The sequence below is a fragment of the Lissotriton helveticus genome (genome assembly GCF_964261635.1).
Source record: "Lissotriton helveticus chromosome 1_1 unlocalized genomic scaffold, aLisHel1.1 SUPER_1_unloc_3, whole genome shotgun sequence".
In the NCBI taxonomy this organism is placed as follows: domain Eukaryota; kingdom Metazoa; phylum Chordata; class Amphibia; order Caudata; family Salamandridae; genus Lissotriton; species Lissotriton helveticus.
Window position 1 is genome coordinate 5,579,456 of NW_027611670.1, and position 27,331 is coordinate 5,606,786.

At 46.8% G+C, this 27,331-nt stretch overlaps 1 long non-coding RNA gene across 1 annotated transcript in view; it reads left to right on the forward strand.

Annotated features, from left to right (window-relative positions):
* The window catches only part of LOC144805861 (uncharacterized), a 47,312-nt gene extending 21,634 nt beyond the window's left edge, over window positions 1-25,678 (forward strand). Inside the window, exons 3-4 of the long non-coding RNA XR_013605617.1 lie at window positions 3,821-3,890; window positions 25,642-25,678. This is a non-coding gene — a long non-coding RNA (uncharacterized LOC144805861). The remainder of the gene's footprint in view (window positions 1-3,820; window positions 3,891-25,641) is intronic.
* Window positions 25,679-27,331: the final 1,653 nt, after the last annotated feature.

Consider the following 27,331-nt stretch of genomic DNA (forward strand, 5'->3'; position numbering starts at 1 on the left):
TCTGATGGAATGATGCAGTTTAGTGATATGAGATATAAATACGGCTTAAGCAATAGGGCATTTTTTAAATATCTTCAAATTAGGAGTTTTTTAGGTAACAAGCAGGGGGGAGCATCTGGCTTCAGCAGAAATGATATCTTAGAGAAAATAAAGACGTCAGGGGATTGTACAATACGATCCTTTTATGCTATCCTTGTAAAAAGTAAGAATGATGATATGGAAAAACACAGTAATAAGTGGATTGTGAAACTGGGTGGCGACCAGGGTTGGTTTCAGGAATCTCTGGAACTGGGACGAACAATTTTGTGCTCATCCCCTTTGCAATCGCAACACTATAAAACCCTTTTCTCTCTATATTTTACGCCAGCAAGGATTGCAAAGTGGGGTGGTACTGCGGGTATTTGTTGTCCTAGATGTAACTCCCTAGAGGCAGATAGTGTCCATATATTCGCCACTTGCCCTCAACTGCATACATTAGTGAGGGATATAGAGATGTTTTTACATAGATCACTAGGAATACAAATTGTGCTCACCCCATCTTGGATACTTTTAGGGGTTGGTGCATATGGGGAGGAAACACCACGGAATTTTTTGTTTGTAGCTATGGCAGTGTACAGGATAACTATAGCCAGGGCATGGCTTGATAAGAATCCCCCGGGAATGCAATCTTGGCTAGCCAATTTATTATCAGTATATAATTTGGAAAAGAATATTTATGCCCGGAAGGGCAAGAGGAAAAAGGCCTTGGGTTTAAAAATATGGGATCCAGTAAACAAGTGAAAAGTAAGAATGAGTAATTACTAAATACGTGGTGTTGTTTTTATTAAAACCGATAAAAGGTTAATATTTTCTTTTGATTATGTATTGTATGTATGTATAATTTGAGTAAGTACTGTATACAGACATGTTGAATTGTATAAGTAAAAGTGTGTATAATTTGGAAAATAAAATGTAATAAAAAAATAAATAAAAAAAATACACAATGCATTTGCAAAAGAAAGTGAAAAGGACGGAGTACAGTTTGTGCGTATTAGGCAAAACCTAAGTTGACATTCTGGCCATTTCAATAAATAAACACTTAGGCGTGACTTCACACCTGGCTTGACACACAAAATCATAATCACTAGCTTTTTGTAATCACTAAGACCGCAACTCAGCACTTAAAAAAAAATATCTTTAAGAAACTGAGTATAGAAGTTAATAAGAATGGTGCCAAAACTGAGGTGCTCGTGGTGGGGGGCGACCCGTCTGTGTGGTCATCGGCGTGGTGACCGGCATGCCTAGACAACACTCTTGTACCCTGTCAGCAGGCTAAAAATCTTGGGGTAATGTTTGACTCAGACCTTTCATTCACTCCCCAGATTGGTCGTGTGGTTGGGACGTGTGTTGGCGTTCTCAAAAACCTGCGGAAGACTCTGGATTTGCTTCCGGTTGGTGCAAGACGAACGCTGGTGCACGCACTGGTGACTTCACGGCTAGACTATGCCAACCTTCTCTATCTGGGGACCACGGTTAAAGTTCTGAGTCGCCTGCAGGTGTTACAGAATGCCGCAGCACGGCTGGTACTGAGGCTCCCTAAAAGAGCAGCCTCCAAAGCCGCCTTGAAGGCTCTCCACTGGCTTCCTGTCAGGGAGAGGATTGCTTTTAAGGCGCTATGCATATGTCATCGCATTATTGGGGGCAAGGCACCCGCCCCCTTGCTGGGCCTCATCACACCGTACAAACCTAGTTGGGTACTTCGATCCACCGGTGTTGGCTTACTAGCTGTTCCCAAAATTAAGAAAGCGCGAATGGGAGGTAGATCTTTTAGACATCTTGCAGCTAAGAGCTGGAACAGGCTCCCTATGGAACTGCGTCTGGAACCTTCGGAGGCTAAGTTTCGGAGAGCTCTTAAAACCCATTTATTTTGTTCTACACTAGATTAATGGCTTACTGTCCTGTTCACTTGTCTCTCACCACAGCGCGGGGACACGCCGGTGCGCGTAACCAGGCGCTTTAGAAATCTCCATAATAATAATAATAATAATAATAATAATATTTCATCAATAAAAGCATAGGTGCAATATCTTGGCTTTAATATTTGCTAATTGTTAGCGTGTTTCAAGAAAGGTACACAACAGGTTTTGTGTTTACATCCTGGCAGCCACGCCAGCCTCCATCACCGCTGAAGAGTCCTTGGCGGTAGGTTGGCGGTCACTTATCCATCAAACAATCTTCCCACACAACTCAACCTTCGGTTATACACAGAACCAGGCGCACTGCAGCCTCGTTCGCATATAATAATATTATGTTATATTGATTTGCATAGTGTATTAATCACTCAAGAGGGTATCCAGGCGCTTGGACAGGTGTGTAGGTGTGAGGCCCCCCAAGGTGCTTATGTTAAGAGCCAGGGTTTCAGCTTCTTGCGGAACTCAAGAGGTGAGGGGGCGGCTCTGATGTGTTGAGGCTTATGGGTGTGGGTGGAGCTAATACATGAAGTGGGTGGGGCCACTGAGGAAAGGGCGGGGCAGGGGGGGGTGGCCTCCTAAAAAAATGTGAGTACCTGCACCTAATATTTTACAAATTAAGCACTGCTCCGGGCAGATCTGAAAGTCTTTCACCAGTGTGCTCTGTACGACGGACTGCCTACAACCCGAATCCAGTAAGGCTGTCACATTTTTTCCATTGAGTGTAAGACTTACGTAGAAGCCAGAACCCATTTCTTCTGTATATACGATGGTTTTGGGTATACAACTGACATCCATCGGTTCTTCCGTTGACTTTTTTGGCGGACAGGTCCTGGCTAGATACCCACACTCCCCACACTCGTAGCATTTGGGTCCCTGGAACGGAGCGTCATCCCCTCTAGAGGGTTTGCCTTTCAGAGGCTCCTAGGGTGGCCTGACGGTTTTCTTCTCATTTTGCATGCATCCTGTGGCATACCGTGAGGACCTATCAGGTTCAAAAGCTAGTGTCTTTGGTTGGGCCCGAGCAAAGGACATTGCCATCTCCACAGCTTGATCCACAGAGAGATGTGGCTGTTGACATAGCCACCTCTAGGTGGGTGTTGGTAAGGCATCAAGAAACTGCTCCAGATAAATGACCACCAATATGTGTTCCTTGCTGTTCTCTTGGGGTCTTAACCATTTATCCGCAGTCGCCTTTAACTTTAAAAATATTGTCTTTGGGGTATCTCCAGGGTTACCTCGTTCCTTTCTGAATCTTGACCGATATGCTTAGGAATCCATTCCCAAATGGTCCAATATGACAGTCTTAATGTCCTTTTAAGGAGTGTTTCCTGTGAGGTTAGCCACTTGGTACCCAGCCTGGGCCTCCCCTGTCAATAGCGGTGCTAAAAAGAAAGCCCACTTCCCTTCCGGCCATCCACAGCTTGGGCAGCCCTTTCGAAATTCGTAAGGAAGGCATCCGGGTCCTCTCCCGGTTGATATTTCTAGAGGGATATGTTGGGGTGCCCTGCATGTACCCCTTGGTGGCTCTGTTGACTGATGGTTTAGGGTGTTTGACCGTCAGCAACCTTATGTATGCATTGAACCTGCTGGGTGAGCGAAGCCGTGAACATTTCCCTGTCGGCTTGGGCCGTCGCCATCTGTCTCTCAATGGCCCATTCCAATTTTTCTTGACCACAAATTAGTTGTTGTATTAGGCTTTCCATTTTATCGGACTAATGGAATTATGCCCACATTCTACACCAAGTATTTAAAAGAGTCGGTCAAGAAGGAGCTGTCTGCATTGAATAATTTCTTGGTATGCACTTTTTATTAGTATTACAGGAAATCACAATGATTGATTGTCTCTTTTTTATACTTCTTTTCCACAGGGTCTTTCACTTCAGTCCCTTAGGTGAGCCTCGGCCGCCGTCGTCCCTCGGACAGAAGGAAAAGACTCAGGTAAGTGTTTTTGCTTCATGATTTAGACAAGGGAGGATGTGAGGGATAAATAATATCTATGCATTCATGTGAAGGGAGGGGGTAGAGGTTGGAGTAACAAAAAATAAAAAGAGTAGCCAATGATTTCTGCTCTTGCCTTTCTTTTCCGTCTCACTTATTTCCTTTTCCCTGGGTCCCTTTCACCCCTCCACCTCACCTCCCGTCCCTCTCTGACTCAGCCCCTTTCCAAAACCCCTTCAGATGCCATGTAGCTGTAAGTGCCACGTCCCTCCGGGCCCGTGGCGTAGTGACTATGCGTCCTTCATTGATGTCTGGTCTCCTTCTTCGGCTTTTCCTCCTCCGCCGGGTTCTGGTGTTCTGTTTGCGGACAAGCTGTGACCTCCCCTGGGCTCCGGTTCTCTCTCTCGGAAGGCTGTTAGGTCTTCTCCGTCTGGTTTCTCCACCTCGCGCTCCCTTGCTGCGTGTAGCTGGACCAACTACTGACCAACCTGACGTGCTCTCCGTCCCGCCTTCTTGAATCGTGTATCGTGTGACGTCTGTCCTCATTACCGGCTTAAAGGGGCCTCCTGCCGATTCCCCTCTCTCCACTTGTGAATATAGGAGGGGAGAAATATATGAAGAGATGGCATGGCACTCCTTATCCTCTAGCCCATTGTGTACTACAGGGGCTTCCTGACACCCGTCTTGCTCACAGGTTGGACATCCCTCCTCGCAGAGTGATTGGCAAGCAGCTGAGTTGAGGTTTTAGCAGGGAGTGACCTTGCAATGATAGCAAGTGCTCCTCTGCCCCAACCCAGAAATGCTTGTTTATTTATAGCAAAAAGCATTCTTGTTTCCAGGCTGAGACCTTAGTCAGGCCGCCCTTGTTCATGATCTATTGATAGATGCTTCGCCTCATGGACGAATAACAAACCGTCCCATCTGCACAATGTATGTTCAGACCTTATGAGTTGGTCAAGGTGTAGTGATAGTGTTCTTACGAAGTGGAATTCGTAAGCAAAGTAGTTTCATGGAAACTAATCCTTCACTTTCACAGATGCAAATGCTTCAAAAGTCATCATGTGAAAGAAAAGCCAACTTTCGTCGAACGTGTCCATGTTAAAACTGCAGCGTTTCTCCCTGGGCCTAACTGAGCCATGTGACAAACCGTCACAAGTAAGATTTTGATAAGGGATAATACAATAGCAGTTTTGAAGCAGTGAATAGATATTAGTTAAGCTGGAGAGATTTAGTAGTGCGGTTCAGCCGCGAAATGTATCCAAAAAGGTGTTTAACATTCATGCCCATGAAGAGGTCAGATTGTGTGGAAGATGGATTGGCTGATTTTAAAATTGAAATGGGTTCTATGCAGGCTAGGTGAAAAAAAAAAGAATTAAAGTGAGAGTGTTTAGCAAAGAGATTAAAGAGAGGCAGTAAGTGAAGTAGCAGGGTGTTCCCAAAAGTGGTGATCTTAGAGAAAAGTATGACGTAAGGTCAGTGGTAGAAAGTGTGGAGTGTATGATATCCCTACAAGCTCAGCAAATTTGGGATAGGGTGATTCAACATCAGATCACTTTAACAGCAGTCCAAGTTCCGGGAGTGTCCAACCTTCTAGCGGACTCCCTGAGCAGGTCGGTCTCATCAAACCACGAGTGGGAACTTCATCAGCCGACGCTGGACCGCATCTTTCAGCTTTGCAGACGCCCCAATCTGGATTTATTTGCGACCAACCTGAAGCGCAAATGCACATTCTATGCAAGTTGGCTTCCCCACCCAGAATCGTGCGGGAATGCATTTTTTATGAACTGGTCAAAAATGTATACTTACGCTTTTCCACCGACTCCTTTTGTCCCAAGGGTACTTTGGAAAATGCAAAAGAACCCTGCCGCATTCGTCTCATAGCCCCCAGATGGCCTCGCCAGTTCTGGTTTACAGAGCTCCTCCTCCTGTCGGAGTGCAATCCAATTTGGCTGCGCCCAATTTCGAATTTTCTTACTATGAACCACGGCCTGATCTGCCATCTGGATCCAACTTCTCTGCGATTGGCAGCCTGGTGCCTGAACACTATGAGTTTGCCGATTGGATTATTCCTCCGACTGCAGGGTGGTCATCACTAACTCTAGAGCACCCTCCACTATCAAAACCTACAAACTCAAGTGGAAACGGTTGTCTTTGATGCAAAGCTTCAAATGTTCACCCTGTTCACTCTATGCCAGAGCAGCTTCTGCCTTTTTTCTTACAATGAGCAAAATCTGGCCTCGCTCACTCTACCCTGAAGTTTTTCAGGCCGCAATCTACAGATTCCGGCAGGATGGCTCCAATTCTCTTTATTCTTCAAGAATTATTCAACAATTTTTCAAAGGCTTATTTCGGATGTTCCCCCCAATTTGACGCCCGCCTTCAGATGCTCCTCCTTGGCATCTGAACATTGTGTTGGCACAACTCATGAAGTCCCCATTTGAGCCCATTCGTAGGGCTGATCTTAAATTCATCTCCCTTTCCCCGACAACAAGGTCTATCTATTCTGGATGCCTTGGAGGCTCTCCTTTCTTCCTTTCCCCCCACGCACCATAAAATCATGGGGCAGACTTCAACTGCCACTTTGAGCCTCTCTCTGGGATTCCCCCAGTTACTTCTAAGGAGGATGAGTTGTGGCACATCCCTGAAAGCTCCACGTATCCAGTAAACCGTCTGACGCCGTTGGCACTTGCCATTAATAATTTGCTCATAGCTTTTTCCCTAAGGCCCAGATATACCAGGCGCACGCACTTATAACCGACTGGGGAAAAGCACGACAATAGATTATATTTTGACCAACGTGGAATTCTGGGCCCAATTAAAATTGTTCGCTGTATTGCCAAGAATCGACAGCGACCACAACTTACTGTCACCTGAGTTACTCAGTCACCTGGGGAACCTGACTACCCAGGATGCACCTGGGACTTCCACCAATCGGCATCTACTCTTATCAGGGGGAGGCAGGCGGGTCAGGTGGGAGAGGGTGGCTCAGGCACCGGATAAGTTGGCAGAAATCTACAACAACGTAGCAGGGGCCTTAGTTGAGGTCAGTGACCTGAGGAATGGGAATTCTGGGCTTTCGTATCTCCCGGCCATCCAGTCCATCCATAATGAGCTCTTCACCTCCTTGGCTGACCTCTTTACAGCTCCCGAGCCCGGTAGGGGGAGACCCTATAAGAGTGAGAATTGGTACAACAAAAAATGTAGGGAGGCAAAAGCAACCCTCATAAAGGAGGTGAAATTGGGAACCCAGTTGTCGATTAGAAATGCACGTCAAATTTATACTAGCATGACCCAAGCCACCAAAGCGGAGTGGTAAGTCGACAGATGGGAGAAAACTAAAGCAGCCCTAGAAGCCCACGACTTTAGGGCTTTTTGGAACCTGGTTCGGGGAGGGCCGGCCACGGGGACGCATGCAGTTGTTTCCAACCTGTGTGAAGAGGTTTGGCTTGCACATTTCAAGCCCCTCTATTCCCTCGACCCTGAGCGTCCCCTAGTGGAATCATCGGAAGTAGATAGTCTGTCTGACCCAACCTGCGTTGAGGGAGGTGCCTCAGACCGTTATCCCTGCACGATCTTGAAAGTCAAGGCGGCCATAAGGAGTTTGATTCCGGGTAAGGCACCTGGCCTTGATAGGATCCCTGGGGACCTTTATCGGTCTGAACAAGGGGTGTGGGCACCTTATATCTGTACCTTCTTCAATGCCATCATGCAGGATTTGGTTATCCCCTCGAGCTGGTTGGGAGCTGTAGTCATACCCATCCATAAGAAGGCTTCTCCCCTGGACCGGGCCAACTACCGCCCCATAAGCCTGATTGACGTCCTCCAGAAACTCTTCGCCCGAGTCCTCCTAACCAGGTTGCAGTGTTGGATGGACGACAACCACATCCTAACCTCCCTGCAGGCGGGGTTTCGGGCAGGGGTTTCTACAACCGACCAGCTGTTCAGGCTACAACTTGTGTACTGGAGGACGGTCACTTTGGGAGCGGGTAGCCTGTATTTAATATTCGTGGACCTCCGATCCGCATTTGACCTGGTCCAGAGGGACATGGGAGTGCCGGCCTATCTGTGTGACCTCTTCAAACGGATGCACAAGGGCACGTAAGCTAGGGTGAGGTACGGGAGGGAAGGCGCTCTTTCAACCTCATTTCCGGTGGAACGCGGAGTAAGGCAGGGGTGCGTCCTAGCACCCACGCTATTCTCCCTATTCCTCAACGGTTTGATCGCCTTTCTCTTGGGAGCAAAAAATCTAGACTCACCAATACTAGCGGGACGGAAAATACCGGCACTAATGTTCGCAGATGATACCCTTCTATTGTCGAAATCATCGGGGGCATTCAGCGCACATTGGAGGCCTTTGCCAGGTTCTGCAAGGAGAGGAACCTGGAAATCAATTTCACCAAAACCAAGTACATGGTATTTAATCTGAAACGCCCCAATTGACCTCATCCGCATTTGGATGGCCTGGCTCTGGATCGTGTGTCGATCTTTGAGTACCTGGGGGTCACCTTAACTGATAGGATGGATTGGGGGCCGCAGATTGCTAAAGTCAACCTGAGGCTTGCCCAATCAACGGGTGGCATTTTAAAAGTTTTTAATGAATCTCCTCTTAAACAGGTGGGACCCCCCGTTGAAGTATACAGAGCTCAGGCGAGAGGGGGCGCACTTTATGGTGCGGACTTGTGGGGACACCTAAGTGCGGTGCCCCTCTCCATTACTGAGAACAGTTTTATGAGGCGTATCCTGAGGTTACCCCTCATACCTCTAAAGTTGGACCTGGGTTTGGTTCGTATACAGGACGTCGCCTTGAATCGTCCACTGTTATTCTGGAGACGACTCTGGGCCACCCCTGAATTGGAGAGCTATAGGGAGGACCTACGGGACCTGTTAGCTAGTAGGGGCGCGGGGAAAATATCCTGGCTAAGGCACATTCGGTGCCTCTCCAAGGCATTAGGTAGGGAGGACTTATGGTCCTCTCCTGAGGTGACCTGTGCCGCTTTACCCAGAAAAAGTCTGCAAAAAAATGGGGAGGCCCCCCTTTTGATACTGCAACTTGATACAGCACTTATGGGACTTGTTATAGCATTTTCGAGATTTTTATTCTTGTACTGTATGGTGATTCTATGATGCTTTTTAACGTTTTTACAACCATGTATAAATAGCACTGTATGTAATATGCCTTTTTATGGTTTCTAACCGAAATAAAAGTATTTGACTGACAAATTTGTCTCCTGGAAGACATTGCTGCTTTTAGCTCTTACTTCGAGTCAGCGAGATACAAGCTTTTACTATCAAACCACCTTTTCTTCAATTCACCAAATACCCTGTGGTGCTCCGCACTAATCCGGCCTTTATTCCTAAAATTCCATCTGATTTCCACCTGAATGAGCCTGTCATCTTAAAGACTTTTCTCCCTAATCCACAGTCGCCAGCGGAAAAGACTTAACATTCTCTAGATGAGATGGTTGAAATTATATTTGCAAAGAACGACCAGTATCCAGAAAACTGATCAGCTCTTTATAGTCGAAGTAGGATGCGTAAAGAACCTCCAGTTGCTAAACAGACTATTGCATGTTGGATATCTAGTGCAATTTCCTTTTGCCATCAGCAAGCAGGCAAGACACTTCATGTAACGATTAAAGCGCACTCTACTAGAGCAGTCTCCTCTTCTACTGCTCTAGTGCTCTGCTCTGCTTCATCAGATTTGCAGAGCTGCGACCAAGCACTACTGTCCTGAAGCTGCCAACAATGCTGACACAGCTGTGGGGCAAGCGGTGCTACGTAATCTTTTTAAGTAAGGTGAGCCTCTGTTTTTTACCTCCTCCTGCACACATTGCATATATGTATATATTTCTGCTTTTGCAGATGTGCCCATGTTACTGCTATACTGTAATATACATATATGTATTCTCTCGTACTCTGTTTACGATTTACTTATGGTTTACCATGCACAGTTCTCGAATTACTGCTATCTACTCTGATTCAAGCATGTGACTCTATGCAAGATACCCCAATACTGGAGAAGAACATAAGTTACTTACCTGAAAACTGTGCTTCTCCAGTATTGATATCTTTCATAGATTCACATGCGACCCACCCACCTCCCCTCAGAGGCTCCCCTCTTCTCCTTGGCTCTTATGCTACACTTGTGCTTGAAAATCTGAGAGCCTGAGCCTCTGAGGAGAAAGTTCCAGAAGGTACTGTCACCTGATTGGCTGGAGTCTGGACCATATCTAATGACTTGGACAAGTTATTAAAGTGACAAGTTTTTTCCTATTAACTTCTATGTTAAAATACTTCCTATTGCTCTTTCAGCTATGCATTCCGCTATGCTATTGCTATATTGCTATTCTATGTACCGTGAGACTCACACTTCGACGACTGGGAATGATTCAAGCATGTGAATCTATCAAAGATACCAAGGCTGGAGAACCACATTTTACAGGTAAGTAACTTATGTTCATCTACCTGATCTGGCAATAATACCTGGGTCTAGACCCCAGACTGGTCGCCCTACACTCTCTAGGAAAGCTAAGAATTTGGGAGTCATGGTGGATAACAAACTCACCATGGGGGACCAGTGTGTGTTGTAACTTTATTGTTTAGGTTAATTAAAACCATTACAAAAAATACATTAAAACAATCTCCACAAGTAGAATTAAAAGAGAAAATGTAAAAGCAAGAAATTTTAGTTAAAAAGTAACATTACTAAAATCAATAAACGTGAGTGGAAAATTGTTCATAGCAGCTGGTCACACCCGAAATTTCCTCTTTAGCCGATTGCCTGGCATGGTAGTTTCCGTTCTGCTAGTATCAGAAAGTTCGAGGCATGTGGACTGCTAAATTCATATCTTAGCATTAGATCGCCGCCTAGTGTTGGGCTCGGATGATTGCACATTGTTGTCCTGGAAGAGTCTTCGAAGTATCCTGAGATAGGTGGCTCCTCCCCTGGACTACAGTGCGCATGGGCATCGGCTCCATCCCCAGATTGTTTTTTTCCGCCATTGGGTTCGGATGTGGTCTCGACGTCTTACTGTCGGAACCAAGAAAAACTAACTTTTAGCGGCCAAAAGGCCTCGATTTTCTTGCGTCGGTATTGTCTGCGCACGGTCTCGAGTCTTCCGTCTCTTGGAGCCGGAATAAGCGGAGTTTTCTTCGCTCTCGGAACTTTGAGGCCTTCTCATCGCGACACGACTGCAAGCCTTTTCGGACATGGAGCGGAGCCCGTTTAAGTACTGCCCGCTCTGTGGGTCCAAGTACCCACACATCGATCTACACCCCGTGTGTAACAAATGCCTTTCGCCTGACCACGACGACGGCAAGTGCAAGTTGTGTGCACAGTTCCGCTCGAAGAAGACTCTCAAGCTTCGGCGCGCGATGCGCATGGAAGCTAAACAAGCGGCCCCGGATCCGGAGAACATCTTCGGCGACCAAGACGAAGAGGACCAGGGTCATCATCTCCAAATCTCCCCACCCGAGACGGAGGTCGAGGCGGATCCGGGAGACGACGACGGAGTCGCGGGTCAAGGCCTTGAATACGTCGACGAGGTAGGAGACGTCGATGAGATTTATGGGGCCGCGGCGGATAGCTCAGCGGACGAGCTCTGCCCCGAAGGTTACGAGGATACCGACCGGGACACGGGATCGCCTGTCGGCCTTACCCAAGACCCGTTGCCGCAAGCCACAGCCCCGCCTTCGGGCCCGGCCACGGACTTACTTGCTGGGCAGACTGTTTCGAAACCGAAACCATCGGGATCGACAACACCTAAAATGGCCGACCCGAAAACGAAACCGAAAGTTAAGGACTCGAGTGTCCCTAAGATGGCTGCCGTGCCGGTGAAACCGACGGTGCCCGCTACCCCATCGACTCCGTCGACCTCCGGTCCGCAGAAGTCGAAGAAGTCCGTCGATTCCGATGCTGCGAAATCGAAACCGACGCCAGAGGAGGGGTCCTCCAAGAAAGATGGTCGGCACGGGACAGCGGCTACGACGCCGTCAAAACCCGCCAAAGTCGGCTCCAAGGAGGCTACGCAGGCACACGGAAAGAAGTCTGTGCCCCAAACGCAGGAATCGGAGGCGGTAAAGACAGGATCCGCGCCCAAAACGCACAAGGCCCACAAGGACGTCGGATCCGAGGGGAAAATCAGACCATCCTCGTCAGCGCCGACACAAACTGTGAGTGTGCCGTCCCCCATAGCCGAATCACTGAAAAGAATCAGGGAAAAGGCCTTTGCCCCGTCGGCTCCGATACCATCAACGCAGCCGCGAAAAGACACTCCAGAGAAGCCGTCTGGGAAACTTCTCTTTATTTTGCCGCCGAAGGAGGCGCCAAAAGCATTTTCAACCAAATCGGCACCGAAACAGGTGATTTCTTCACCGACTGGCCCACTTCCACGTCAGGTACTCGAATCCGAGGACGATTCGGAGCATTTCATCGACGCTGACACGGGCAAACTGACCCTCTATAAGAGGAAAATCACTTCGGAGCCAGTGGACCCCTATGTCATCCCACTAAAGAAGAAGAGGGTGCCCCTTGACGCCTCAGGCCTCACGGAACCCATCCAGCCTCCTCCGAGACGGAGCCCTACTCCCTCCCCAGAACACTCTGCGGGTGAGGGGTATGATGAGGACGAGCAGTACAATTTCCCAATCAATGAACCTGATGTGCAACCGGATTCATATGATGACACTGGTGACCAGAACACCCAAGGTGCGGGGCAGGACCCGCAGCCTTTTAATGCACGGGCATCCCCGACTGAGGATTCAGCAGGTTTTCATGCCCTACTCGAAAGGGCGGCAGCCAATCACGATGTGGACATGCATGCCGACCCTGTTGAGGAAGACTTCCTTTTCGACACTTTTTCGGTCTCTGAAAGGACAGTAAAGACACTGCCTATGCTTAAAGGAGTCCTCAAGCATGCTGGGGACATATTTAAGGAGCCTACGAGAGCGAGAGTGGTCAACCCTCGCATTGAAAAAAAGTACAGACCTGCACCTGCAGACCCCGCATACATTCGGGGACAATTGCCACTGGACTCTCTTGTGGTCGCCAATGCCAGGAAACGTGCCAACTCCCAGACTACGGGTGAAGCTCCTCCCCCGGATAAGGAATCCAAAGTGCTAGAGGCAGGGGGCAAAAGAGTAGCTGCACAGGCATCAAACTTTTGGCGCATCGCCAATACACAGGCGCTCTTGGCGCGTTATGATAGGGCGCACTACGACACCCTAGAACAGATTGTACAACACCTGCCTCCACAGTTCCAAGAGGGCACCAAACTGCTTATTGAGGAAGGGAAGCTAATCTCAAACGCAGCCATCAAGTGTGCACTTGACGCTGCGGACACAGCTGCTAGAGCTATCAACACTAGCGTTATGCTGAGACGACAAGCGTGGCTCCGCATCTCAGGGTTTAAACCGGATATTCAGACAACAATTCTTAATCAGCCAGTCAATCCTGATAGTCTGTTTGGTCCGGATGTTGACACCACCCTAGAGAAAATAAAGAAAGACACAGAAACTGCTAAGTCTATGGGGGCCCTATAGTCACAACAGTTTCGTGGCAGCAATTTTCGTCGCTCAGGTGCACGTGGAGTCACCAGAGGACAAATGGGTCAACAATCCCAGTTCGCAAAAGGTGGGGCACAATCCTCGTTCACTAAACAGAACAAGGGAGGTTACAGGAATAACAGCAACAGAGGTCGCGGCAGAGGAAACAACAGCTCCCGCACCTCTACTCCCAGCAAACAGTGACTCTCTGTCACTGCCCCCCGACCACCTAACACCTGTCGGGGGGAGACTGCAGCAGTTCCTGCCCGTCTGGAGAAACATCACCACAGACAGGTGGGTGCGACAACTAGTCCAGTATGGTTATTGCCTAGAGTTGAAGTCCACTCCACCCAACATCCCGCCAAGGCAACGGCCTATGTCCGCAGAGCACTTGCTCTTATTGCAGCAGGAAGTAGTGGTGATGCTGCAAAAGGGAGCAATCGAGCTCGTGCCGGTGGGGGAGGAAGGCACGGGGGTATATTCCCTGTACTTCCTTATTCCAAAGAAGGACGGATCTCTCAGGCCCATTCTAGATCTACGTCCCCTCAACCTGTACATACTATCAGAACATTTCCACATGCTTACGCTGCAACAGATTCTTCCCGTGCTAAACCAGGGAGACTTCTTAGCAACCTTAGATCTCAAGGATGCTTATTTCCACATTCCACTACACCCGTCACACAGGAAATACCTCAGGTTCACTATTCAAGGCAGGCACTACCAGTTCAAAGTCCTACCCTTCGGTGTCACAACAGCCCCGAGGGTGTTCACCAAGTGTCTGGCGACAGTAGCGGCGCACCTCAGGAGGCAGAACATCCATGTCTACCCCTACCTAGACGACTGGCTCGTGCAAGCCAAGTCAGAGCAACAGTGCGCCGCAGACATGTCGACTACAATTCACCTTCTTCACGATCTGGGTTTCTCCCTGAACTACCCAAAATCGCATCTTCAGCCGGCGCATGTCCGGCAGTTCCTAGGTGCAACGATCAACACCCTGACGGCCATGGCTCAGCCAAACCAAGTCAGGATAGACAGCATGCAGGCTCTGATCCAAAAGTTCAGGCCACAACACTCGCTTCCAGCGAGAGTGTTCATGCAATTGATAGGCATGATGGCCTCCTGCATCTTCATAGTCCCTCACGCACGGCTACATATGCGCCCGCTCCAGGAGTGCTTAGCGAATCAGTGGACACAGGCTCGTGGGCAATTGACAGACCTAGTGTTGGTTACCAGTCGGGCATACGACTCTCTGCATTGGTGGACTCCACACAACCTTTGCAAGGGCCGACTGTTCCAAGAGCCCGTGCCGCAGATTGTCCTGACAACGGACGCATCTCTCCAGGGATGGGGAGCTCATGTGCTCACTTACACAGTGCAGGGACTATGGACGACGCAGCAACAAAAGATGCACATCAACTATCTGGAGCTGATGGCAATCTTCATGGCGCTCAAGTCCTTCATTGTACATCTGTGCAACAAAGTCGTGCTAGTCCGGACGGACAACATGACCGCGATGTACTACATTCAAAAGCAGGGAGGCACCCACTCGCCACAGCTGTCTCATCTGGCTCAGAGCATGTGGAAGTGGGCCATTCAGAGGAACATTTTCCTCATGGCAGAACACCTCCCAGGAAAGGACAATCAGATGGCGGATCTGCTCAGCAGATACAGCCATCAAATGCACGAGTGGGAGATACACCCATCTGTTCTCCACCCGTACTTCCAGCAGTGGGGTCATCCGGAGATAGACCTGTTTGCCACAGCAGAGAACGCAAAATGCCAACTCTTTGCCGCCAGGTTCCCTCACCCACAGTCGCAGGGGAATGCGATATGGATGAACTGGTCAGGCAAATTTGCGTACGCTTTTCCGCCAGCCCCTCTAATACCGCTGGTCGCAAGAAAGCTAAGGCAGCACGAGATGACTCTCATCCTGGTTGCTCCAACGTGGGCGCGCCAGCCTTGGTACACCACGTTCCTCGAACTCTCAGTGGTGCCGCATCAAAGACTGCACCTCACGCCCAGTCTTTTGACGCAGAACCATGGAGACATTCAGCATCCAGATCCACAACAGCTCAACCTGGCGATCTGGCTCCTGAAGTCCTAGAGTTTGGATACCTTAACCTACCTCCGGAGTGCATGCACATCATCAAGGAGGCGAGGAAACCAACTACTAGAGCATGCTATGCTGCAAAGTGGAAGCGTTTTGTCATTTACTGTACAGCCAATGACATCAACCCGCTAGATGCATCTATCCCCAACATCATCTGCTATCTGTTGCATCTTTACAAGTGCAATCTAGCGTACACTTCCATTCGGATACATCTATCCGCCATAGCGGCTTATCTCCAGAACAGGCAGCACCTCTCTGTCTTCAGGGTGCCTGCCATTAAAGCCTTCCTTGAAGGTCTGAAACGAGTCATTCCCCCAAGAACACCGCCAGCTCCGGTGTGGAACCTCAATGTCGTTCTCACCAGACTGATGGGACCGCCATTTGAGCCACTGCACTCGTGTGAACTCCAGTTCCTTACGTGGAAAGTAGCTTTCCTTGTAGCTATTACGTCTCTGAGGCGTGTCAGTGAGCTGCAGGCGCTCACAATCCAAGAGCCATTCATTCAAATCCATCCAAATAGGGTAGTGCTACGCACTAACCCCAAATTCCTTCCGAAGGTGGTGTCACAGTTTCATCTAAACCAAACTATTGACTTACCAGCATTCTTTCAAAACCCGCAAACGGTGGCGGAAAGAATGCTCCATACCTTGGATGTACGGAGGGCGTTGATGTACTACATAGACAGAACACAACCCTTTAGAAAAACAAAACAACTCTTTGTTGCCTTCGCACCACAACACAAAGGCAACCCGATTTCCAAAGCAGGGATAGCCAGATGGATTGTTAAATGCATCCAGATATGTTATCAAAAAGCAAAGCGCACTTTAACAATACCCCCCAGAGCGCACTCCACACGCAAACTGGGGGCATCCATGGCTTTCCTAGGGAACATTCCTTTAGAGGATATTTGCAGAGCAGCCACGTGGGTTACACCACACACCTTTACTAAACACTACTGTGTTGATGTGCATTCCAAGCAGCAAGCTGCTGTAGGACAGGCTGTTCTGAAGACACTTTTTCAGGTTTCTGCAGCTGGCACGGGCAACCGCCGCTGATGGAGGGACTGCTATGTATTCTATGCTAAGATATGAATTTAGCAGCCCACATGCCTCGAACTGAATATGCTACTTACCAGTATGCATCTGTTCTTGGCATGTAGGGCTGCTAACATTCATATCGCCCGCCCTCCTCCCCGGTGCCTGTCGCAGCTGCAGATATACTATTGTATTTATTCATTAGCATGGACATCCTTTACACTTTTCACTCCATCTTCTGCCACAATGGCGAAAAACAATCTGGGGATGGAGCCGATGCCCATGCGCACTGTAGTCCAGGGGAGGAGCCACCTATCTCAGGATACTTCGAAGACTCTTCCAGGACAACAATGTGCAATCATCCGAGCCCAACACTAGGCGGCGATCTAATGCTAAGATATGAATGTTAGCAGCCCTACATGCCAAGAACAGATGCATACTGGTAAGTAGCATATTCATTTCACCAGCTTCCCATTTAGCGGTGGAAGACCAGGATCAAAACAAGCAAGGACTGCTTGTCTGCGTGAGCGGATACTTAGTTCGTTAAAGGCTGTTTTTAACAGGGCTGCTCTCTCCTCGTTCAGCCTCGAGCAAGTGCATAGTAAATGTTCTAAGTCTTCGACTCCTATTCCGCACAGCCGGCATCTAGTCCCATAGTTCGTTCTCAGCCACGGTGGTAGATATGGAATGGCAGGTAGGATCCCCAACCTATGTTTTAAAAAGGCTTCTTTTGTTTTCCAGCCATATCCCAGACCAAAATATGCTTGGAGCCCCGGTGTTTTGTATGTCCACAGAGTCATCCAGGCATGACGCCGGTGAGAAAAGGTGGCTTTGTCCTCCACATGAGAATCTCACCATGGGGGACCAAGTGAATCAGGTAACTTCAGCAAAAAAATCAAGTTCTTCCTATCGGCAGACAACCTAAAGACGGTTGTCACTGCACTCCTTATGTCCCGTCTGGACTATTGCAACAGCCTCTATCTTAATGTTCAGAAACAACATATGAACAAGTTGCAACTGGGCCAGAACGCGGCAGCAAGAATGCTGACGGGAACTCGTAGGTTTGCTTCGGTCAAAGGAGAACTTAAGAAACTGCTTTGGCTCCCAGTTCCACTTAGATCACGCTTTAAGGCACTTTGTGTCGTCTTTAAGGCGGTTAATGGGATTGGTCCGGAGTTTCTTAAAACCAAACTTACCTGGTATGTTCCTGCGTTCCTCCGGATCCAAATTAGTCCAAACATCCACCTTTAAGAAAACTAACTGGGGAGGCAGAAGTTTTCTCCACTGTGCCTCCAAAGCATGGAATGAACTTCCGTTCCATCTCAGAAATGCGCCAAACCTTTTTTCTTTTCGCAAGGGTTTGAAAACATGATTCTTCTCCCACTAAACAGCCGATACACCCCAGGTCACCAGTACTCAGCGCCAGGACACCCTAGGGTAGCAGTGCGCTTTACAAGTACAAATAACATAACATAACATAGACACACAGACACACACACACTCTCTCACTCACACACATTCTCACACATACCCACTGTACCTCACATAAGAAACATATATTTAACTTCTAAATGACACCTTCAACTAGGACCATTAGTAAACAGGTTCATGCAGAATTCAAAAGATCTTCTTGTAAGGATATCTGTGCAGTCATCCCCATGACAGGAAAGAAGAAATGCCGCTTGAATGAATAAAATGCTTTAGGATGCTAAGCATTCTTAAATTAAGAAATGAATGAAAGCTAAGCCAGGAATAGAGAGAAACAGAAAAAGAAATAAGAAAGAGGACAAAAAAAGTAAAATCTATCTATATAAATAAAAATGTAACTGTTCGTTTGTTCAAAATCTCAAATCTCCGAAAGTTCTCCACCGATTGCTCTGAAATTTTGACACAATGTTGGATTCTAAAACATGTGTGCTTTTATATACATAATGTTGGATTCGAATATGCACGTGTCGAATATGTGCGTGTTTTTAAGGATTTTAGGATGCTAAGCATTCTTAAATTAAGAAATGAATGAAAGCTAAGCCAGGAATAGAGAGAAACCGAAAAAGAAATAAGAAAGAGGACAAAAAAAGTAAAATCTATCTATATAAATAAAAATGTAAAGTGTTCGTTTGTTCAAAATCTTAAATCTCCAAAAGTTCTTCACTGATTGCTTTAAAATTTTGACACAATGTTGGATTTGAATACGCGCATGTTGTTATATACACAACGTTGGATTCAGAAACGCGCGTGTCGCATACGCACGTGTTTTTAATCGAAAGCCCGAACAGACTATTGATTTGGTTGATGCGCAACAACTACAAGGTACGCATAGAGACAATAGTCTACATGTATTAGGATGGACAGTTGGTGTCAGGATGGCAGACCGTGAAGTGGGTGGAGGAAGGGGGGAGGAGTTGGTTCAGTTTGCAACATAATTTAAAAGAACACGATGCAACCGCGACCTGCGGTTCTATTACATGTTATATATTAAGGATGCGTCCAAAAGCTACCATCTGTACTGATTGTTTCTGTTATATTAACTGATGTGATGTGATTTAAATATGTATCAAATTGATATTGGTAAAAACTGGATAACAAGCAGCAAAAACAAAAAAACATGAGTACTTACTATGATCCATGTACTACAAACTGTGGTTTTCAATACAGTTTGTTTAAAAAAAAAAGCTCAGGGCCAATCTTTAGAATTGTGCGGTTTAGATCTGGACACTGATTGCTTCTCACAGGGACAATTATATGTTGCGTGTTCTAGATTCAGCAAACCAGAGAATCTCTACATCTGCACAGACAATGGAACAACAAAAATATTGTATACCCACAAGCATTGTGAAATTAAACATATTAGAAACATGTGCTTACTCTTTTCTTTCTTTTCCCTTTAACCAGACTGAGCCACAGCAACGCGAGGCCGGGTACAGCTAGTAAAGATAATAAAAACAAGAGAAATAGAAAGTACAAAAGAAAGAAATGAGGCTCCCATATATTATATTCAGTGGTGCAGTGGTGCTTGTAATACGGCGGCCAGGATATCCGTCACGTTTGTGTCTGACTAACCCTGCCAGCGAACTCTAAATCAGGCTCTTGACACTTTGCAATGTTGCTTCTGTTAACTGTGCACCATTACTTCTTCAGAAGTCACGGGCAAGAGACACCTGGCAGCCTGTAACATACTTTTTATAATTACAAGGGTGTGATAACACTGCATAAACCACAAGGGCATATTAAATCGCAGGGTTCAAATAAACCCACACACACACCGTAAGATTAAACTGTACTAAACACACAAGCCTCAAAAAATCTGCAAAAAAGGAAATGCAGAACACCTTGTACTCCCTATATAAGGATGAGCGGGAGACGGTAAAGGTCAGGAAAACAACTGTGCGCAACTACATGGCTATTGAACGGTACAGTTATCCGCTTCATATGTATTTGTCTTTACCAATGAGCCGTTGGAAGACAAGCTTACTGTTCCGTCTAAGAGCTGGTACAGTTTGATTCTCACTTTGCTTCCCACTTGGCCACAGCCTAACTTCGAATTTTAACTTGTGTTCTTGTGATGGGAGGAGTAAGCAAACTATTATGCACTTTATATTTTTCTGCAAATACTATATCAAATATTTTAAACAGTTTTTATGTCCCTATTTTAATAAAAGAAGACCAATTACTTTGGAGGTAGCATATCGATTAATAGTAGAATTAGATGATGTTGAACTTATATTTCGCACTAGCACTTTCTTAAAAAACGCAATAAGGGCGCGGAGATCCATGATGGACCCTTGATACTGCTTAACATAAACTGTGATGTGTTCCTTTTTTAACAATTACATATACTGATATGATGTACAGTTTTGCACAAGTCACTTTCTGAAACCTGTATATTTTATTTTAGTCCTTTGCATTCATTATTGGGATGTATTGTCTTGTGTGTTTTTATGGGTACTGTCGTATCCGAATAAAGTTGAACTGACTGACTGACTGACTGACAAGCCTCAATAACAGGTAGCTAATACAAAGACTGATGGACATAATGAAGCAGAACTAGAGATACATGCATAGCACAGACAAGATAAAGGTCTTGATTATGAGTTTGGTGAGCAGGGTACTCCTTCACAAGCGTGGTGGAGTATCCTGTCCAACAAACGGATGGTCTGCCTGACCTAATGCAAGTCAGCTGGATTGTCATGTGTCCAGCCTTACTTGAGTGGCATCTGTGTAATACATCAAACGGCCCTTCCTCTCTAGATCAGGCTGTCTGACGTATTTTTCTCTTATTCGGGACCACCAGGGAATACCTGGCAGTCGTGATGAGAATTTGTTTTTAAATGAATCCCACTTCCTGGGAGAAAATTAATCAGGGAGAAAGTTCCAAGGGTGTGAGGGTGATTAGTTATTGTTTTTTAAAAAGCAACTCCAGCTTTGGAAGCTTGTTTTTTGAAAAACACAAAAGTTGGTGAATGGCCGCCTGAAACATCCCCAAGGGATCCAGAGAATTGTAGATCAACTTCCAATAGATGGTTGAGATTGCTTTTTCAGTCAGGGGATTAGTTAGCAGCTGGTCCTCCAGTGGGGATGCATCAGGCAACTTCCCCCTTCCCAGATGTGACCTTGCAGAGCGTGACCCACCTGCAAATGTCAGAACTGTCTTTAGTCACCTAATATACCTTTGTTGTAGGATTGTGAAGGACACAAGCGCCTGTCCCCTCCACACATCGCCTGGCCGTTCTAAGCAAATCAATCCCCATTTTTTGAAGCCCTGCAATACTCCCGCTGCACTTAAGAGAACACCATCATACAGTGGAGTAATTTCAGTCAGCTTACCTTCTCAGCCTAAACACTTGGTAGCCTCTTTCCACACCCGTACCACTGTTTAGGTATGAGTAGGTAGGGCGCACTCATACTTTCTTCGATACAGCACCGGGGTGGGGTAACCTCTCTTGCCCATGGCCAAACTATCTACCCGGTAAGCAGGATCCTCACGGGCCCACAAAAACCCAGTTGTTGACTGCCACCAGCTGCGTGGCCCAGTAATACTTGCGAATGCTCCGGACCACCAGTCCTCCTTAAACTCCCCTCTGCACCTTATTGAGCTTGATAGCCACCATCCCACAACAGGAGCCGAAGTTCTCAGTCTTCCTTTTGAAAGAAAATGTCTTGTGGGATGTTAAAGGACGGTTTTTGCACGATGTACAGGAGACCCTGGAGGGTCATCACTTTAAATAGGGCCACTCGTCCAAGTGAGGAGAGCGGGAGCGCCCGCAAGTGTAGGGCATCCTAGCGAAGCCGGTCTAATTTCGGGAGTATGTTCCTGCCTGTGGCTCTCTTGTAATAAACACGCCCAAATATTTAAAGCCATGTAGTTCCACCCGAACTGTGCACCTAGAGTCCAGCCGCAGGGTCCCTGCCACCAGCAGGAATATTAAGGACTTCTTCCAATTGATCTTATATCCGTAATAATCTCCAAATATGTGAAAAATGTGTAGGATTTGTTCACTCGAAAAGGCTGATTACGTGTCCTACAGCAAAACGTCAGCGTAGAGGGAGATTCTCTCATCCCAGTCCTGATCAACTGGAATACCCCATATGAGAGGTCCTGGCGAACCTACGCACGTGTGAAGAGCATAGGAGACAAGGAACATCCCTGTTGGACGGCAAATACTCGGGTGACTGTGTTATTGACGTGCATGCACTCTAGAGGGGCTGCATTCAAGAGCTTGACAGCAGTGCCACTGGTTGAGCAAAGGAATCCCCTGTTGCGTGTGGTACTCCATTAAGGTGTCAGAGATTTAAGCGCGTTCCCTGGTGTGGCATGAAGCTACTGTCCGCAGGCAGATCGCCGGGGCCTATTCAAAGACCTTAGTCTCAAAATTAAGCAGGGAGATAAGTCGATAAGACCCACACTCAGTTGCTGGTTCGTCCTTTTTGGGAAGACCGCCACCTCAGACGTTCTTTGGTCCTCTGGGAGGCACCCTTATTTTCAGGCAGTCTGAAACATACTCTGGAGGTACTCCCTGATTTTATCCATCATGCCTTTATATAATTCTAACGGGAGCCTTGTTGTCAGTGTCCTCAAGGATCCAGTTCCGTCCTTTGTCTTGTCTCTAACCATGTAAGCAACTCATTGGCTTTATCACCGACATCATAGAGACAATGCTGGGTAGCCAGCGCATGAGTGCACGCTATTTTCCATTAGTGCTCTTAATGTGTGTTGCTTCAGTTGATGGTGTAATGGGAGAGAAACTGATTCCCCACTTGCCAGGCGTGCCTCCAGGAAAGCATATTCCCTGTCCTGAGCCTCGCACTTCAATTTACGTTCCTTTGGCATTCTCCCAATCAAGGCTGTGTGTGGCCTCGAATCACTGCCTTGAATTCATCCTATAGCACACAAGCTGATTCAACAGGCCGCCCGTTCTCCTTAAAATAGAAGTCTGCTCCATCTCTCATACGAGCTTTGAACGTCTTGTCTTAAAAATATCACGGATCAACCCTTGGGGGTAGCATGAATTCCACAACCGGACCATCGAGTTGCACCTCCACCAGCGAATGGTCTGAGATTCCCCCTGCTATGTGCATAGCAGCTCTAAAATCAACTTTATGGACAGTCTGCGTGAAAGGATGGTGCAGGCATGTCAGACTACCATGTGCTGCAGACAGGTGCGTCCGGTTCTGATACCCTCTTCCCCTCTAGGGGCATTTAGGAGTATCATGAATATAGTATAGGGTCAGTTCTGTCACTCCAGTCACCCCAATGCGTGTATGCTCTGTCGTAAGCGTCTTACCCTTTCACAGGATGAGTCAGTCTTGTCTGGGTCTCTTTCCTGTTTCCCGACACTTGAATGGCACGCCATAACACTCGAGAGAGCAGTGACCCACCAGCAGGCTTTTGTGGAGCGCTTTTGTCCTGGATGTAAGGCTGCATACAGTAGGGCACCCACTCTGTCTTTTCTTTGCCTTTGCCTGAAGATCAGCAGTCCCAAGGTAGCAGCCACACCTGGCCTGTCGGGAAGTGCAGCCCCTCTGGAGGCCCGACCGTCAGCAATTGACCCCACACTGTGGCCGGCTGGACCACAGGCGTAAGCTCAGACAGGGTGTTCGACATTGGAGTAGTTGTAGTCCCTCATGGGCCTCTGACACAGAGTAGTCAGACATTCAGCAGCTAAAAGCCCAACGCATGCTCTCCAGGAAGCCAGTAGATTCAGACCCTGTTGTGTTAGGAATTTGGCAAATGCAACCTTGAACGGGCTGTTGGCAGCACACAATCGTCCAACTGGGCCTCAACAATCTCGTTGTTGTAGAGTTTTATTTTCTGCCTTGAACTGTTGGGAGAGTCTTGGCGGGGGAGGAGGGGGCCACTCATACTAGCTGGTCCTGCTGGATGGCTTTCCGGCCCGCCCTACAGATAACGAGGATGTGTCGGACCTTGCTTCTTCCAGGACAGCCTTGTCCTCCTGCTGGATAGTCAAACTCCCTTCCCTTTCTTACCAGACAGGCAGGCTTCTAGGCTCTTCAGGACAGGTACACAGCTTCTCCATTAAGTAATTCAGCCTGCAGGTGATGTCCCTTCAACTTAGATAGACTGTCAGCCTGACACCATCCTTGGTGGCACAGCAGGCACCTAAGTACTTTGTAGAGCACTTTATTCCTTGGTAACAGAGGACTTTGAACTAGGGTATAAAAAAGGGATAGATGGTCCCACTTGTATACACAACTGGCAGGCAGGAGATGCAGTTTACTCTGTTGCACTCTCACATTGCTTTTATGCTATGCACACCAACACCCTAAACACGCACTTGATGTTAGTGCAAAGTCTGTGCACAGGCATAGAAATGGAGCATTACATAGGTGTGTCAGCAGGACGCCACTTCACTGACCATGATGCAAAGATCACATCAGGCTATTGATCCTTACAGCAGGGTGCATTGCCACCACCGCTCTAGCTGTTAAACCCATGACAGTACTCTGCCTTAAATAAGGGTACACTTGGTGTGACCCTCCAGGTCACAGGACCGGTCCAAGACCTCTCATAGTCCCTTGTTAGAAGTTGCATAGTACTGGGGTGGCAGAAAAATCTCGTGTAATTGTTTTTTTTTAACTTTGTGATATATTTACCCCAGTAACGTGCAGTCACAAGTTTGATGCCATGGACAGGGGAGTTGCCATGAGGAACAGATTCTTCTGCTTGCTTGTCAATCCACCTGCCATTCACTATTTCATAGTGTGTTTCTGCTTTTATTTACCACTAGTTTTAAGCAGGTGGTAGATAAATGCATGTGGTTGGTTGAGGGGGGGCGATGGGTGAAGCAGGGGAGGGAAGGGTAAAGAAATGTCTAACAAAGGGAAGAATTTTGTGTTTCCCCCAGTTAGTAAAAAAACAGCATAAGTCTTGGCTGCTTCTGCTGCACCCAGAGTCTTGTGCGTCTTTTCAGTCTAATTTTCCTGTCTGGAAAAAAATGGTGTCCTGTTTTTCTGCACCCGGTACATCCAGGTGCAGAAAAACCTAACAACTGATAATCAGGTGGAATAAAATGAGCACATGAAAGTACGCCTTAACTTAATTGCCCTTGATTCATACTCTGGACCATAGTTGAGGGATATGTCTAGGCATAGTCCTCGCAGCACACAATAGATTTGCTTGAGGCAGAGGCCAAAACTCAAAAGTCAGGAAACCAGATACAAGTAGGTGGTAACTCAGGCAGGGGAAAACGCCTGCTGTCCATGGAGGGGAAATTCCCGTCCCAGAAATCTACATTAAAAATTAATTAATAGTATCCTTTTTTAAATATCTGTTTGGTGCTAGTGAATATGACTTTAATTTCTGCATTTGGGATTCTATGTTAAAACTCCATAGGGTGCATGTATCCATTGTGAGCTTAATAAAATGTCGAAAATTCTATAAATCCTCACTCCTACATCCAAGTACTCTCAGGGTACAATTCTACACTCTGCTCTGTCTGAAAAACAGCTCAACATTTTCAAAATTCTGCAACTCTGCATTGATTTGGCTTGTAAATTATATTTTTGGAAATTTTCATGTATTAACTATTTATTTTTAATACTATAGGTGATTGAAATTACTGACGAAGAAAGCAAGATTTAGCATCAGGCAACTGAAGTCAGTGCCATAAGAAGGATTATTTTGAAAAACTGAAGGACATCCAGCATTCTACGTTTAAACAATTTCCAAAAATCTAAGTGTGGCGAGGAAAGTATTATACCTGTAAGTGAAGTCTCAAATTTTGTATTTCATTAACCCAGAGAAAAGCCATATCTGTGCACACGATTTACAAAAGGGGGTGGTGATGAACAGAGTGTCTGAATTGAGCAGACCACTCTTACCCAGTCCAAAGATCAGGGCTTGATCCATCACCGTTATTTATCTCACTGCCCCAACCCAGCTCAGAACCTGGCTATATGCAAATCAGTCTGTCCCTGGCCCAGTGCATCATGGGAACAGGGCAGACTAAACTACCAAGCCAATTCTTTACCAGAAAGGAGACAAGCTACCGGGGACCGGTTTCTGGCATTTCAGCCTCTTCGGCCCGGCTTGCTTGAATCCTGATGGAGCAGTGAGAAAGGGACTCATGTCTGAGTATACCCTGCCACACCTATAGTGGCCAAAATCGATTTACAAAAGGGGGTGGTGATGAACAGAGTGTCTGAATTGAGCAGACCACTCTTACCCAGTCCAAAGATCAGGGCTTGATCCATCACCGGGCAGGGGAGGGGAAAATGCCTGTTGTCCGTGGAGGAGTCATTCCCTTCCCAGAAATCTGCATTACAAATTAATTAATAGTATATATTTTTTTAATATCTGTTTGGTGCCAGTCCATATGACTTTCATATCTGCCTTTGGGATTCTATATTGCAACTCCATAGGGTACATGTATCCTTTGTGAGCTTAATAAAATGTTGAAAATTCTACAAAACCTCACTCCTACATCCAAGTACTCTCATGCTACCATTCTACACTCTGCTCTGTCTGAAAAACAGCTCAGCATATTCAAAATTCTGCATTGATTTGGCTTGTAAATTATATTTTTGGAAATGTACATGTATTAACTATTTAATTTTAATACTATAGGTGATTGAAATTACTGACGAAGAAAGCAAGATTTAGCACCAGGCAACTGAAGTCAGTGCCATAAGAAGGATTATTTTGAAAAACTGAAGGACATCCAGCATTCTACGTTTAAACAATTTCCAAAAATCTAAGTGTGGCGAGGAAAGTATTATACCTGTAAGTGAAGTCTCAAATTTTGTATTTCATTAACCCAGAGAAAAGCCATATCTGTGCACACGATTTACAAAAGGGGGTGGTGATGAACAGAGTGTCTGAATTGAGCAGACCACTCTTACCCAGTCCAAAGATCAGGGCTTGATCCATCACCGTTATTTATCTCACTGCCCCAACCCAGCTCAGAACCTGGCTATATGCAAATCAGTCTGTCCCTGGCCCAGTGCATCATGGGAACAGGGCAGACTAAACTACCAAGCCAATTCTTTACCAGAAAGGAGACAAGCTACCGGGGACCGGTTTCTGGCATTTCAGCCTCTTCGGCCCGGCTTGCTTGAATCCTGATGGAGCAGTGAGAAAGGGACTCATGTCTGAGTATACCCTGCCACACCTATAGTGGCCAAAATCGATTTACAAAAGGGGGTGGTGATGAACAGAGTGTCTGAATTGAGCAGACCACTCTTACCCAGTCCAAAGATCAGGGCTTGATCCATCACCGGGCAGGGGAGGGGAAAAT